The sequence below is a fragment of the Bactrocera tryoni genome, chromosome 5, assembly GCF_016617805.1.
Source record: "Bactrocera tryoni isolate S06 chromosome 5, CSIRO_BtryS06_freeze2, whole genome shotgun sequence".
NCBI classification, from domain to species: Eukaryota; Metazoa; Arthropoda; class Insecta; order Diptera; family Tephritidae; genus Bactrocera; species Bactrocera tryoni.
The window spans coordinates 22,425,896-22,439,167 of NC_052503.1; the positions used below are offsets into that span (position 1 = coordinate 22,425,896).

The following is a 13,272-nucleotide window of genomic DNA, read 5'->3' on the forward strand; positions in this document are numbered from 1 at the left end:
TTAATCACATTGTGTTTTGAAAGCTTAATTTTGGTTCGAAATGACTTGTCCTCACAGGGAAGTATTTGCAATGGGTTCGTCAGTGGATTAAAATGTTTCTTCGACAGTTTTATTTCTAGACTTTCGAATGATTTTCTCAAAATTGTTAACACTAACTTAGCTGATATCGCGGAGAGAGCTATACTCGTTCTATACTTTAATAAAATATGATCAAATTTGACTCGATGTCATTAGATCGTTACCTAGTCCTAGCATTGACACTCTTCATACCCAAAACATGAACTAATATGTTGAATCAGTCCATAAGATATACTGAGATGCTCTGCTATCTCTCCAATGCTAACATGGCCAGTTTCAGGGACTTTTTCGATGTTCAACAACTGAGGTAGTTGGACGACTCGCATAATTTCTAGATTTTTTCCTGCATTTGAAGAGTATTCTCAATTGACCTCAATTTGTATTCCCCAACGAAGAAAAATAAAGAATATTTTCACATTGACAACATTGTAACAATACTTGATCTCTAAAAGACCCCTACCGACAGAGCACACACACACAAATCCACTCAATAATTGCAAGCAAGTATTTTTCAACAAAACTGTCATACAAATATTTTTATTGGTCTAATTGATTCTCGGGAAAATATTCCACAAAACCGAGAAATGAAGCAATGAAGTCGATATTTTGTTCATGTCCGTTCGACAACTTCTACCTTCGGCGCAGCGTTGGATATTGTGTTGCTGCTTGCTGCTGCCTTGCAACGGTTGCACATTGTTGCAACATACCAACAACGGCTTCCGATCGCACGTCGCGGCCGGTAGCTGGCTTTTGTCATTGCTGCCGGTGTTGCGGCGGCGCACACAGGTTTGCTTGTATACACGTGTGTCTGGTCGACCGGGGTTCGCCAGCAGCTGTTAGACAGTTGAAAACAAGGACAGATTTTTTCACTTAAACTGCTCCGTTGTTGTTGTATAGCTTGTTGCGCTGTTGCATACAGCGTAATGTTGCTCCATTCCATTTCATGTATCATAGTTGCGCCACAAACCCTTCGAACCGCGCGCTTACCTTCGGTAAATGTGTGTTCATATGTATGTATGTGTGTTAAAAGCGATTTGTTGTAATTTCGCAACGATTTCGATTTTTCCCACAGGGCACATAGCTTTTGTTTCGGTCACTTGATTGTTGTGCGGAGTTGAACGACTGGCGTCTGATAGGTCGTTGCAAGGACTGACTGACTGAAATTTCGTAATCACTGACAGTTTCGTTTGAGTTTGGGCTGACTTTTGGTATTTGAGACTTGTCTTCTCAAATGGTGGTTGTCAAAATGGTAGACCTAGTACATAAGTATATAAGTGAGTGCTCGTATCTGTGTCGGTGGATGATTTTAGTTGCTAGAAAACCCAGGCAACTATAGTGTTTCTTATGAGCTTGATACTCATTTCTGCAAAATTTTTTCCCCAAATCATTTTCGAGGTTGTTACTTATGGAGTATTTTATATTCAAACAGAGGATCAAAGGAAGATATCAGCAACCGTATAAAGAAGGCTTTGCTTTCGGCTTCCTTAATGCGGTCTGGAGCTCCTAGATCATTACGTTGGGTACCAAAATATAAAATATTCAACTCAAATTCAAAATAGAAATATTCAAAGTCCACACTTCTATATGGCTGCGAAACTTGGACTCTCTTAGAATCTTACATCCAAAAGTTGCAAGTTTGCACAAACCGATGCCTTGTCAAAGTTTGCCACATTTTCTGGCCGGTAACCGTCTCTAAAGCGCACTTATGGTCCCGCACAAATGAACACAACTGCGGATCGAAATTCCTAGAGGAAGCCCCATTGTCCATTGGACATTTTCTGAGATGAGTTCCAGACGCAGTCAACCGAAATGCTACCGACTGGAGTGCCCAAGACAGCCAATGGAAAGGCCGACCCGCTCTAACCTGGAGAATGAATTTTGACATCGAAATGTCTAAGATCCAAAAAATTTGGAGTCAAATCAAGCGTGCTAGCGTGAGTTCGAAATAAATGGAAGAGTCTCCTGTGACCCTTTGGCTCTCGCGCAGTCATAGAATATATTATATTTTTTTAGTTTGTCTTACGAATGGTTCATTTGATATGTATTCGAGTCGTTAAAATGATTCGGAAATGGATAACTCCATAATCGAGCTCGTTACTCAAATTATCGATTAAAGGTTGTCTTAAATACTAAAGTTTTTCCCTTAATTTACGGTCATACCATAGTATTTTTTAACAAACGTGGGGTAATCAAGAAGGAAGTATTGAGATATTCCCACCTCCTCTTCTTCCATACAGCTTTTGCTGCATACCTCCGTTAATTTATAGTCAGTTCTCAACTTATAAGCAAGAACTCCGATATGGATCTCTTACGATCGATCTTGGACCAAAAAGATCTTGCGACAGCGCATGAACAGATGGTAGCTCAGCGTTGACCAAGCTTTCGCGAAGTTCAGCTAAGCACTAGAGCACCGATCCCATCCTAATGATGGCTTATCTTCCCAGGTCTTCAGCTTTTCAGTTACCTGCCACATATACTAGTCTTATCAAAAGTGCTCATCTGTAAAGACGTTCGCTGCTGAAATTGGTAGAGAGTCCCATACAATTTACCCTTCTCCCAAGCTTTGACCAATGCGTAAAGAAGCTCAGTGCTGCCTTCGTCCAAAGGGTCGAGTGGCACCTTTTTAAGGTATGTGTTTTGAAGTGATGCTAGAAAATGGTTGGCCGCATAAGCATGCTCCGTTGGACAATTTGTTGGATTTTAGGGAGGGGTTTTGAGAACCGAAATATATTACTGAAGCGAGACTTTCTCATGTTATCCTGAAGTGAGGGCTAATTTTGGAGAATGTATACACTATGTGTACACCAATTAGTCATTCTTTGCGATATCCAACTGAAATTTTGCATACTTTATTTTCTCCCAACAATGCTATTGAGTTGTCGGAACCATTGATATCGGAGCAATATAACATATAGCTGTCATACAAACTGAACTGTCGGAGTCAAGCGCTTGTATGGAAAACTTTTTGATTTCACGAAGTATCTTCAAGAAATTGAGTAGTTATTATTTTTCAAGGAAACGCTATAATCTCCACTGAAATTGTTAAAATCGGACCACTATAACCTGTAGCTGTCATACAAACTGGCCGGTCAAAATCTAAGATCTTTAAAGTTAAAGGTCTTTTTATACGCCCATATGCCATAAGAAATGCACCTGTGAAGGGTATTACAACATCGGTGCTGCAATAAACGTGATTTTTTTTGTTTTTGTAAACTTTTTCGAACCTGTGGTAGTTCCGGCTATACAAAGCCAACAACTTCGAGAGTGTATTACATGCGAGGCTCACAAGAATTATCGAACTTTTGTTCGTTCTGACACATTTTTACACATCTGTACATATATATAGTATGTGCGAGTACTTTCAAATATATATACAAATAACTATATAATATAAAGTATATACATGTATGTACAAGAAGGTTTGTTAGTCAGCTTCAGGTGAGTGCGCCTGCCAGCGCTGAAGAAGCACATCCTCCCAAACTTTTACACATAAACAAACTAAATGTACATATGTATATACATACCTATGTATGCCATATATATGTACATATATGTATGTATGTACACACATACACCTGCATGTAGGCGCACTTTGGCAGCGATGCGAAGTTATTTTGTTACGGCGACAGCGCATACCGCCTCTCGAGCATTTTATTTCTTCGCATGAATTGCTCCAATACCACATGCTGCCCCCACCGCGCCGCCACAAGCCGCGACAAGCCTGCTCGATTAAGCGTTCTTTGTTATTTTTGTTGGCTTTGGGTTTATTTCATTTTATTGCATTGTCTGCCACATATTGCCTGCGTTGCCTTTGTGGTCCTTCTGCAGTGCAGCACCGCTTCTGCTTGTTGTTGTTGCTGATTGGAGTTGATGCTGCCTTTTATTATTTTCGGTTAGTCTGCGTTCACGTGTCGGCTGTCTGCCCCAAAGTCGCATGCATTTCGGCTTAAGAGCCGCCGTTCGCCCGGAGCTGGAGTTCATTAAATTGTGTGTGTGTGTGCGCTACTCGGTCGGCTCCACGGCATTATCGGTCCATGGCACTGGGTTTTGGAGTTATTTGCCTTTTTAGTTTTGTTTGTTTATTTTTTTAAATTTTTTGTTGTTGTTATTGCGTTTACCCACTTTGCTTTGCTGCACTTTTATTTTTCATGCTGCTGCGCTGGCTTTTTTTATTGCTCGCGTATTTGGCAAATTTGCCCATCTCGATGACTTCGTGTGCGCCGCCGCGTCGCCGTCGCGTTGTGTCGCTGCCGTGTTGCACTTTATTTGGTTTCGCTTTTAATTTGTTGTTGATTTTTTCAGCTCAGTTCAGCTGAGTTGTTTGCATTTCGTGTTCTTTACGTTTTTCATTTATTTTTCCACATTGCAATAAATTTTTCATACCCTGAACGGGGTATACTAAGTTTGCCAGGTCTGTACTATGCGTTATAGTACCGCAGTTTTTGAGATATCAATCTGAAATTTTGTACACGTTCTTTTCTCTTCAACAAGCAGCTCATTTGTCGGAATCACCGATTTTGGACTACTACAGCATATAGCTGCCATACAAACTGAACGATCAGAATCAAGTTCTTGTATGGAAAACTTTTTCATTTCAAGAGGTATCTTCAAGAAATTTAGTAAATATTATTTTCCATAACGAAGCTATAATCTCCGCTGAAATTTTTCAGATCGGACTTCTAGAGGATATAGCTGTCATACGAAAAGATCGGTAAAAATTAGGTCTTTGCATGGAACACTTTTTTACTTTCCAAGATATCTTCATAAAATTTGGCAGGTGTTATTTTTCCGAACAATTATATAATCTCCAAACAAATTGTTCAAATCGGTTTACTATAACATATAGCTGCCATACAAACTAATTGATCACAACCAAATGCTTGTATGAAAAATTGTTTCATTTTACGAGATATTCTCACGAAATTTGGCTCAGGTTATAACTTTAGGCATCGCTATATTATCCGAAGAAATGTTACAGATCGGATCACTATATCATGTAGCTGTCATACAAAATGACATTTAAAAATCAAGAAAAGTTTCTTTTTATACCCTTTTGCGCTATAAAAAATTCACCTGTGAAGGGTATTATAACTTCGGTGTAGCCAAAGTTAATCTTTTTTCTTGTTTTGTAGTTGTTTGCAGCAAAAATGAGGCGAAGACAAAAAGTATTTTGCGTCCAAGGTTAAAGGCAAGTGTTTGCGCAGGCTTGTGTGTGTATGTGTGTGTGTTGTGTATACTTATTGCTGGCAAGCGCTACGATCCCAGCATTTTTATATTTTCAGAATCTCGAAATAATTTCATTTTACTCCCATTTTCGCATTTTGGGAGTTTCTTGTGCGATTTTTACTCTTTTTCTTCAACAAAAATTCTCAGGAAGCTTCCCTAAGCTGCACACTCACACACATACATACATGCATTAAAGCAGCGCTTATGCCGGTATGTGCGGTTGTGGGACTGCGTGTGGAGTGTGTGTCATCAAACAGGCTTCAACGAACTGGAATGGGTACTTTGGCCCTGCAGAAAGCCCAACAAATTTTATTTTCGTATTTTACTTGGAAACTGCGGTCAAACTGTTTTTTTGACGGAGTTTTTGTTTCTTCCTGCATTTTTGCTTGTTCAAGATTCTTGTATACTTTCTGGACATTTTTTATTTTCTGGACCTTTTTTTGGATTTTTGTTTTTTGTTTTGCCTCTACTCCTCCTGCCGTAAAGTGAGAGATTGCCCAAAAATGAACGAAACAAATTGCTCTGACAGTAACCGAAAATAATATCAAGGAACGGGTTTCGTTGTCGGTCGGCTGTCTTAATGCGGAGTCATATTTACAAGACGGATCAACATTGTGGACCCGCAATGATGCGTGCAACAAAATGTGGCGCAAACGCACATGCATACTCACATATGGGTTTTGGTATGCTTCACGGTGTTTTCATGTTAATAATTTTTTGTTCTAGTGTTTTGTTGCTTTGGTTGTTGTTGTCGCCGTTTAAACCATACTCGCTGAATTCAACTCAAGCGAGTGATTTATTACGGTTCAAACTAAAAGTGATCAAATTTCGTTGTCATTCCTCACGCGCACCGCACCACACCACGACACACTGTCACACGCATACATACCCAAACTTACATCCAACCATGTATAAGCTTCTTCTCGGTTTTTTTTCGAGACTTTATGTTATATTTTGATATCAAGTGCAGCATAGTCATCTCCAAAGTTCTTCTTGATGAAGCTGAAACTGTAGATTTCAAGTTGAAGTTGAAGTATTGCTGCCAAGCATGCATGTGTGCGTGTGTGTGTGTGAAGCCATTGAAGAGCTGTCAAAATTTGGGCACACCACGAAAAATTTCAAATTTAAAGCAGCCGGTTCGCAAACTTATTTAAATTTCTAGTCTGTGAAACAGTGTGTCTGCGAAGTAATCGGACATAATTGTGTGCGCATATTAAATACTTAAGGTCTGCTAATACTTTTGCACCTTTTTAATGGGATTTTAGGTTATAGGCATTGATTAGACTAAGATACCTAATTTTTTGTTCTCCAAGCACTAGAATATCAGAAATGTTTTCAAATGCTAATTGTTTTCTTCAACAGTTGGCAACTCCACCTTCTTTCAGTTATTTTCGATATTATCAGCGATTAGAAGCTTTCTTTTGACATATTTGCTATCACGATTTCAACAAATCTTCATATGTATGTTCGCAGAAGTACTTTGAGTACACAAAAAATAACAAAATATGTGGATTCTATGAAACCAACGTAAGTTGATCGCGATTTATGTACCGTTCCACCGTAATGCTTCTTTATTCACACTCCGGTGGGTGTCTGGTCGTAGCTGGTAATAGAAAAGCCTATGAGCTAGCAAGAACGGCACCCTCACTCCACATACATCGGACTGTGATCTAAGTGAGGGTCTAGAACCCCACGTGCGATTGGCAAGTGATGGTAGACGGCCAGCTTCTCTGTGACTGCGAAATCCTTCTGCCCTCGAATAGAACGCAGGAGATCTACAGAACTACTTGTTCCGAACAAAGTTTATCTTGCTGTTTGACCAATAGGTATTCAAGTTGGAAGGCAAATAGTTCGGCTGTAAATCATCAAAGTTGTATGGAGGAAGGTGAAATGGAAACATTCAAGACTTTTTTCTACATTCTGCAACTTTTGGAAGACTGAAGTTGAAATATCTCGGCAGTCATAGCTTTGGCAAATTAGGAGACACAGCCGAAACCATAAATTAGTCGATTCAACAAATTTGTGAGCGGCTCAAAGCGCTTATCTCGATTTTTGAGGGATTTTTGCTAAGCTTCTTAGGAGTTTTAGATACCACAATGACGTTTTAAGCAGTCGAAGTGAGACGTATGTTACGATCGAACTTTTAATCAAATCTAATTACTATACTCCAACACCTATTCATCAATGTTAATGAATATTGTACGAGAATCCTACTTCCGGGTCAAAATTGTTTTAAAAGTCTTTTATAATCTCTTAAAGGTTGAGCATTAGTTTCTTTTGAATATTATTTATTTTATTATATTTTTCTTTAAACAATAAAGGATATTCGTGAACCTATTCGGTTTTTTGAAAAGAACAGCTTTCTGCTAGGATTTCCGTTGAATACCTTATATAAGAATTTATGGATACCTCGTTAAAGTGCTGTAACTCCTCGAATTTGTAAATATTTTTGTTTATGCCAATCTACTTGCTTATACCAGTTTCTTGTTCGATTCGCCAAACTTTAGATAGATCCAGATAGATTCTTATTCCAATTTGTGGATTTCTAAGTTAAACATTTCTATAATAATAAACCGAATTTTTATCCCAATAATTTCGTTTTTGGGATTCAAAATTAAAACATTTCAAAATTAAGAAATTTCAAAATTAAAAATTTTTAAAAATTCAAAATCTAATTTTCATGCAAAGAATAACAATTTTGAGATTTTAAAATTATTAATTAATTTTTATCCGAAGAATTACGATTTTGGGATTTTAAAATTAGGAAATTTCAAAATAGAAAAATTTCAAAATTAAAAAATTTTGAAATTAAGAAATTTCAAAATTAAAAATTTTCAAAAATTAAAAATCTAATTTTTATCCGAAGATTAACGATTTTGCGATTTTAAAATTAAGAAATTTCAAAATTAAAAATATTCAAAATTAAAAAAAATTCAATATTAAGAAATTTCAAACATTAAAATTAAAATTAAAAATCAAAATTTAATTTTTATCCGAAGAATTACAATTATAGGATTTAAAATTTAAGAAATTTCAAAATTATGAAATTATAAACTACTTTAATCGACTGGGTTTCTGAAAATACTTTCCTTGCCGCATTTAACGACACCACAAAGCTTTACTTTCACTTGTAGCAAATAAACTATAAAAAGGCTTTTCCCAATTTAATATGAGATAATTGGGTAAATAAAACTTTTAGTTGCTCACACACTCGACACATCTCTATATGTATGTCCAGTTATGAAAACAGACTCACCTGAGCCATTGTTGGGCCAAAGATGGCCAGTTGACGGAAAATGCGGCTGATATAACGGATGCTCTGCGCTATGATTAAATAAACCGTAAATTTGGCTAAATTAGACCGCAGGAGTAAATTTGCTGAAGCGCCACAACAACAACTACTGGAACAAAGTGGCCAACTAAAAACGAAAATAAATAAATGCAATGAGTAAATAAATATAAGTGATATATACAGAGTGAGATATAGATATATGTACATATGTATATTGTATGCAAATCTGCTCTAAAGAGTTCCGCAGTTGTAGTTGTATTGTTTGGCTGGAGTTTTTGTTGCAAATGCGGTCATGTGAAAATATTTATGTAAATTTCTAAATTGGCAGTCTGAAACAAATACTCACATTAGGCTATGATATGGTCGAAACAAACATACAGACATACATACAAACAACAACACACACATCCATACATATGTATCGGCAGTGGACATAGAAAACTGTGATGCACGTGCTTGAAAATATGCCAGTCGGAGATTACGTCGATAAACATATGTACACACATACATATATGTACAATACAAATACTTGTTGTTGTTGCCCATACAAAAGTTTTCAATTTTAAGCGTCGGTTTAGCAGCAACCGCTTGTGGCTCTCCAGCGGTTGTTTGTTGCATATTTTGTTTGGTAGCCATTACCGCCGGTCCCATCGCTGGGCGCAGCTCCCCTCCTGCCTGCGCTGTCATCACTCTATGACCACAAAAATTCCAAAATGCTCCCAAGCGTACGCATTTTGGTCAATTTGCAATTGCGGGTTTAGTATGTTTTGAAAAGCATTAAATTTGAAAACAATAACAATGCGCTTTGTTTGAGGGGTGTGTTAGACGAGCAGCTTTGTTCCCATAACGGTTTGCTATTTGTTGCAAGTAATGCGTGAAATTATGCACATTGCTATAGAGATGTGGACGCTTACTTGTAATTAGTTACGCATAACATAGTAACGCATGGCATAACATAACATAATTAGTAGGTGGCTAAAACAGCTAAAAAAAATCTGCTATGCATGTCTAAAACTATTTTTATTTTACATAAAAAAATTAGGTGGCATCACTGTTTTTAAAAGTTACGAAAATATGTTAAATTAGTAACAGTTAAAAAATAATTTTTATTGTATTTAAAAAAATTGGTGGCAACATTGTGTTTAAAATTTATTAAAAGATATGAAAATATGTTAATTTTGCAACAGCTAAGAAAAACAGTTGTGTCTAAAATAATTTTTATTGCATTAAAAATAGGTGGCAACACTACTTTTCAAATTTATTAAAAGTTACGAAAATATGTTAATTTAGCAAGAGTTAAGAAACACTTTTCATGTCTAAATTTATTTTTATTTTACATAAAAAAATTATGTAGGTGGCAACACTGTTTTTAAAATTTATTACATGTTAAGAAAAAATATGCTTAAAACTAAAATAAATAAGTTTCCACCTTTAAAATCATTTTTAATAAAGTATAAAAATTAGGTGGCAACACAAATTTTTCAAATATTGCTATTTTACAATATTTTTTGAGATATGGCAATAAACATTAATTTGAAAACCTTGCTGAGTTTAAAACAGCTCCGAATTGTAACAATCAATAAAGTCTATATCCTCCATATCAGGGACTCCTCCTCCTAACTTTTTTAAACACAAGTAATCATATGCGTGTCTTCTATGCTGGCCAAAGGAGCAATAGTTTGAGTGCCGAAAAATTTATTTAGTGGGCATGTTGCATTGAAATACACTATAGTCGAAACACACTGGCATACCGTGCAACTTTTGATTATGTCGCATGCAACAAATGAGCGAACCTTCAGCAACGTTCAAACTGCGCAAGCTCCATTTTGGATTTTTTTCTTGGTTTTTGGTTAAAACAGTCCAGCAAAGCAATTCACCACTTCAACTGGCTCGAGAGCACCTGTATGAGCCGAATTCCACCGGCGAACCGGTTGTCAGAGGACAACTCCATGCCACTTGTGGCTCCGTTGCGTCGTTGCCAAAGACGAACCAGTTCAATGGTTGGATGAACGCTTGACACACTGTTGTTGCTTTTGTTGGTGGCGGCGCAAGAATGCTTTTCAACAAACAAACGAGCAAACAAATGGTAAAATAAGTCCATTTTGAGCTCTTCGAGCCACGAAGTGTTTGGTGTGCGACAATTTGCTTCACCACGAAAGCGCCCATGCCGTTACTTATCAGGTGTGTGGTGACTTTGCCGCTTTGAACTGCCCTTCAACGCGTTTGGCTGAGTGTGTGTGGTTCAGTGGGTATGGGTGTGTGGCCGTTGGAATTTGTGGTGTGGGCTTCCGAAAATTCGTTAACTTAGGGAGACACATATAAACTTGTGTGTGCTCATATGCGTTATTCTATGGCGCAGTAAGGATATGTGGGTGCTTTTTGGGGCAGATATTATTGGTATATGTGCTTGACTGGAGAAGTGTTGATGTGGCAATAAAGAATAAAGGGTAGTTGTAAGGGTTGTGACGCTGTCTGCTTGAAGTGATAAATTGAATAAGACAAAATAATCTTTGGATAATTCAATTTGAATATTTGTGTATTCATTGGAAAGTTTTTGAATCTCGAAAGGGTTAAAGAAACATTTCAATAAATCCGAAATATCATATTTGTATTCACAGGGATATCTTTAGCAAGGAGGAAAATTCCTCAAAGAATGAAATTGTTCAAAGATTGCTTTTTAAGAGACGCTTATACTATGTAAAAAAACTTCTAAAAATAACTAAAGAAAATGCAAAAAATAAAAATTAGAAGAATAAAATAAAATATTTGCTAGGAGGAAATTATGATAAAAAGCGCAAAAACATCCAAATAAACTTTGTACTGAAATGTAGGAAATTAACTGTGAATGATGTGAAGTTGGTTGTAGTTTTCCGAAACTACTCTCAGCCTCGATTAGAATAGCTTATTTCTCTTAAAAGTTGGAGATTACTTTACATTTAAATTCAATAAACAAGTGTTTTTGATTGCGGTCTGTATGCAGAAACCAAAAGAACGGGAAAATCGCGTATACGTGAAATATTTTACGGATTATTCAGAACAATTTTGCCAAAGAGACTTTGGTCTAAAACAGGTTTCGAACAATCAATTTTTAAGTTTTTTGGAATCATAATAATTTGTTCGGTAGTTGCTGAGACATGCGAATAAAATTTAATAAGTAAATTTATTTTTAAATTCTATTGATCATTTGTCAGAATTGGTCAAATTGCACAACTATATCACATATCTTCCATACAACCGATTTATCTTTTAAACTTCGCAGGAACCGGTTTCAAACACATAGTCTTTTAGGCAAAGATGTTCACAATGATCCGTAGAGCATTTACCGCAAGGTTATTTGATAGAAATAATCGATCTAGTAACTAGTTGATAAGTTTTTAAGGTATCGATCCGTAACTCTGCGCACATTTTTTCTACGAAACAGCAGCTGCTTTTTTGTCGGAACTGTCGATATCGGACCATAGTGGTTTGTTATAAATACTGACTGTTCAAAATAAAATAAGAAATGAACCTGTGAGGGGTATTATAAGTTAACTTACTAGTTCTTATATATATTTTTATACTAAAGGGTGATCCATATCGACTATTTCTTGCAAATGCTGGCGGCGTCTACGTTTCAAATGGTCCATCCGTTGAGTCCAATTTTCGATGACTCATTCGAATATTTGGACTGATAATTGACGAATGACACGCATGACGTTTTGCTCCAAGGCCTGAATCAAAGCCTAATTGTCCGCATAGACTTTAGACTTTACATATCCCCACACGAAGAAGTCCATCTGTGTAATATCACATGATCTTGGTGACCAATCGACCGACGCAAAACGTGAAATTAGCTGCTCACCGAAATCACGAACTTTAATTTCAGGTAACGGTCGGTTACGTTCTCACAGGCATCATTTTAGAAGATATATGGAATGGGGACTCCACCAGCCTACAAACCACTTCATATCGTTGTTTTTCTGGATGAAATTGCAGCTCTTGAACCTCTTCGTGTTGCTCTTCATCCCAAATGCGGCAATTTTGCTTGTTTACATGCCCATTGAGCCAGAAATGGACCTCATCGCCAAACAAAATTTGACACGAAAACGTCACTGTCGAAAAAAGTACCCCTACTTGGATCACCCGTTATATACTCCCTTTAATATGCTATATATTTAAGCTAATATAAAAAAACTAAAAAAAAAACTATTTACATTTATTTACAGATGCTTCCAACCGCCAAACTGAATCCAAAAACTGCATGATCTTCTAAAGAAACAGGTTTGTAATTATTAAAATGTATGACTGTGTACACATATAGGAATTTTGAACCGATTTTAGAGTATTCGGTGAGAGGAACAAAAGTAGCTGCTGAATACAAAAATATATCTCAAAATAGGTTAAATTTTCTTAGCAATATTTGGCTTTATAAATTCAATGTGAGGTTAAGTTAGGTTAGGTTAGTTTATATTGACCGGCTGTTACGCCATACATAAACGTACTATGTAGTGATTAGTAATAGTAATACCAAATGGCGGTTCATTTTAATTGGGCTGGAGTTTTTGTCACGAAGACCATCAACGCGATTCGCGAAGTTTAAGGGCGCCTTGACATCTAATGTTAACACATAGTAAGTCTCTGGAATTGCGAAGATTCTAGAAATTTAAGTCGAGTTCTACATAAGGCTGGAAAGAGTC

The 13,272-nt window shown here is 36.7% G+C and overlaps 1 long non-coding RNA gene across 1 annotated transcript in view; it reads left to right on the forward strand.

The window, feature by feature from the left end:
• Positions 1-13,272, forward strand: part of LOC120778710 — a 163,371-nt gene that overhangs the window by 16,174 nt on the left and 133,925 nt on the right. Inside the window, exon 2 of the long non-coding RNA XR_005705575.1 lies at positions 12,802-12,856. This is a non-coding gene — a long non-coding RNA (uncharacterized LOC120778710). The remainder of the gene's footprint in view (positions 1-12,801; positions 12,857-13,272) is intronic.